We start from the raw sequence: 2,733 nt of genomic DNA, 5'->3' as shown, positions 1-2,733 counted from the left end.
AGAACAGTGTTAACTACAAGCACACAGTCATGTGGTTCGCCCTCGTCACTAGTTGGAATCAATGAAGCAAGGTTTGGTGGTGGGCAACGTGTAATTTGAACAGTGGGATTACTTAATAAACTTAACTCATATTTAGTGAGGCGAGCATTAGAAAGATACTGTGTTTTTGTTTTTAAGAGTAACGCTTGCACCGCATGAGGTACTGCTAGTACAGTGTCATGTCCCAAAGTCAATGGTGCTGCCATATCAACCAAAACAGCAGTGGCTGCCACCGCTCGTAAACAGGTTGGATAGCCAGAAGCAACAGGGTCTAACTGAGTGATATAATATGCTATAGGTCGATAGCTCCCCGTGCACGCTTGCGCTAGCAGGCCCAGGGCAGTCTTGTTTCTTTCACAACAGAAGAAAACAAAGGGTTTAGAATAATCTGGGAGCCCCAGAGCAGGTGGGTTTATCAGTGCCATTTTAATAGCTTGAAAGGTGTTTTCATGTTAAGGGGACCAAGGCAGGGGATCTGTGACTTCCTTTTTTTAGAAGCTGTAACAGAGGGGCCAAAATTTCTGAAAAATTGGGCACCCACTGTCTACAATAACCTGCTAGGATGAGGAACCCCCTGAGTTGTCTCTGAGTTACAGGGCGGGGGGGGGGGGCAGTCTGGATGGAGGTAATTCTACTTGGAAGTATTTGATGTAAACCCATAGAAATGATGTGTCACAGGTATTGTACCTTTTCTTGACAGAACAGCAGTTTAAATTTATTTACCTCAAAACCTTGTTCAGCTAAAAACTTTAAAACTAGAAGTGAATCCTCTATACAAGACTTAGTATCTTGAGAAGCTATAAGGATATCGTCAACATATTGTACCAATACTGAACATAGTGGTAACTGTAAATCCTGCAGTTGTCTGTGCATCTCTCTAGAGAATAGGGTTGGAGATTCTACATATCCTTGGGGTAGTCGGGTCCAAGTATACTGTTGGCTTTTATAAGTGAATGCAAAAAAATACTGACTATCTGAATGTAGTGGGATATAGAAGAAAGCTGATGAGATATCTATAATCGTAAAAGAACATGCTGTAGGTGGGATACAGCTTAAATCGTAGCTGGGTTTGGTACAATTGGAAAAACAGGCAAGACAGCTTTATTAACCTCTCTCAAGTCTTGCACAAATCTGTAAGCTTGTTTACCAGGTTTCCTTACCGGTAGAATTGGAGTATTACATGGACTTGTTGTAGGTACTATAATTCCTTGTTGTACCAAGGCAGAAATGATGAGGGCAATACCAGATGTAGCCTCTGCCGTCAAAGGGTACTGTGGTACCCGAGGTAACTTTGCTCCGGGTTTTAAGGTTAATTTTACAGGAGTGGCTGAAATCAGAAACCCAACATCATTATCATGAGTGGTCCATAGATGAGGGGGTAATGAATTTAAATGCTTATTTTTATCGAGCTCAGACTGCATACATATTGTTTGCAGAGTGACATTTTCATCTAAAGCAGCCAAAATACTATCTTGTTTATCTGAAGGTACTTGCAAATATACTCCTTCAGCTGTGCAGAAGATGGTTGCTCCCATCTTACAGAGCAAATCTCTCCCAAATAAATTTAAAGGTGCTGAGGGTCCTACTAAAAATGCATGATTGTCTTGTAAGGGTCCCAAAGTTACTGGGGCTGGGACAGTTTCAGAATATTCAATGGGAATACCAGAGACACCTACCCCTCTAATTGTGTTATTGGAGAGGGGGACATTTATTGCTGCTTCGCCAGCTAACATAGATTTAGTTGCTCCAGTATCAATTAAAAATGGGTATGGTTTATTTTTGACAAGTAACATAACATGTGGTCCATCTTGTGCCACAGGGATGAAAGGTTACAACTGCTGTTGTCTTTGTTCAGGGAACCTTCATTGCGATGGCTGCCGATTGGATGGGGTCCAATTAGAATTCCACTGAGGTGATGTATCAGTGGATGGGGCAGGTTGCTCAGCCAGATACAGACATTCATTTCTCCAATGGCCTACTTGGCCACAATTGAAACACTCCGTCTGATTATTATAGCTTTGGGGTGGGGCTGATCGTGTTTCCTGCCAGTTTTGTCTATTTTGGTTTCCTGCCCCTTGGCGTCCACCTCTCCCCCTTCCCCATCCTCATCCTCCTTGTCCATGCTGCCCAAAGGCAGTGCACATCTGAATTTGCGCTTTAACCAATTTTTCCTGCAAGTCCTTTTTTTCCTGTGCTAAGTGGTCGGAGAAGTATTGCACTTCTGTGACTAATTCATGCAATCCAAGACTAGGCCAGTTTAAACATACTTCCTTTAGCTTATCCTGTATTTGTGGGCGTAACCCATCTATGAAGGCAGCCGACAATCCACTCTGTGCTGGCCCTTTGGTGGGTCCAGAGTAACCAGAATAAGCCTCAAAGGCTTCAGTGAGATGATTTAAATACTCGTCCACAGGTTCATCTTCTTTTTGAAGAACTGACTTGATTTTGGACCAGTTGGGTGTGGGTGCAACTATTACTGTAATAGCATCTACTATATGCTGTCTGACCGCTTCAAACCCATTATCTCCTTGTGTATCATGTTTTGGGATCAGAGTAGGGACATTAGCATGGTCCCAAATTCATTTCATCAGATCAGCCGGTATGGCGTACTGAAGAACTGCCCTGACTTCTTCTATTGTCGGATTTTGTAAACAAATATGTCCCGCCAGCACACACTGGAACTTAGCTGGATTA

This window comes from Protopterus annectens, chromosome 3.part1 (assembly GCF_019279795.1).
Source record: "Protopterus annectens isolate FY-2018-M chromosome 3.part1, PAN1.0, whole genome shotgun sequence".
Taxonomy (NCBI): Eukaryota; Metazoa; Chordata; order Ceratodontiformes; family Protopteridae; genus Protopterus; species Protopterus annectens.
This window is presented reverse-complemented; position numbering follows the sequence as displayed.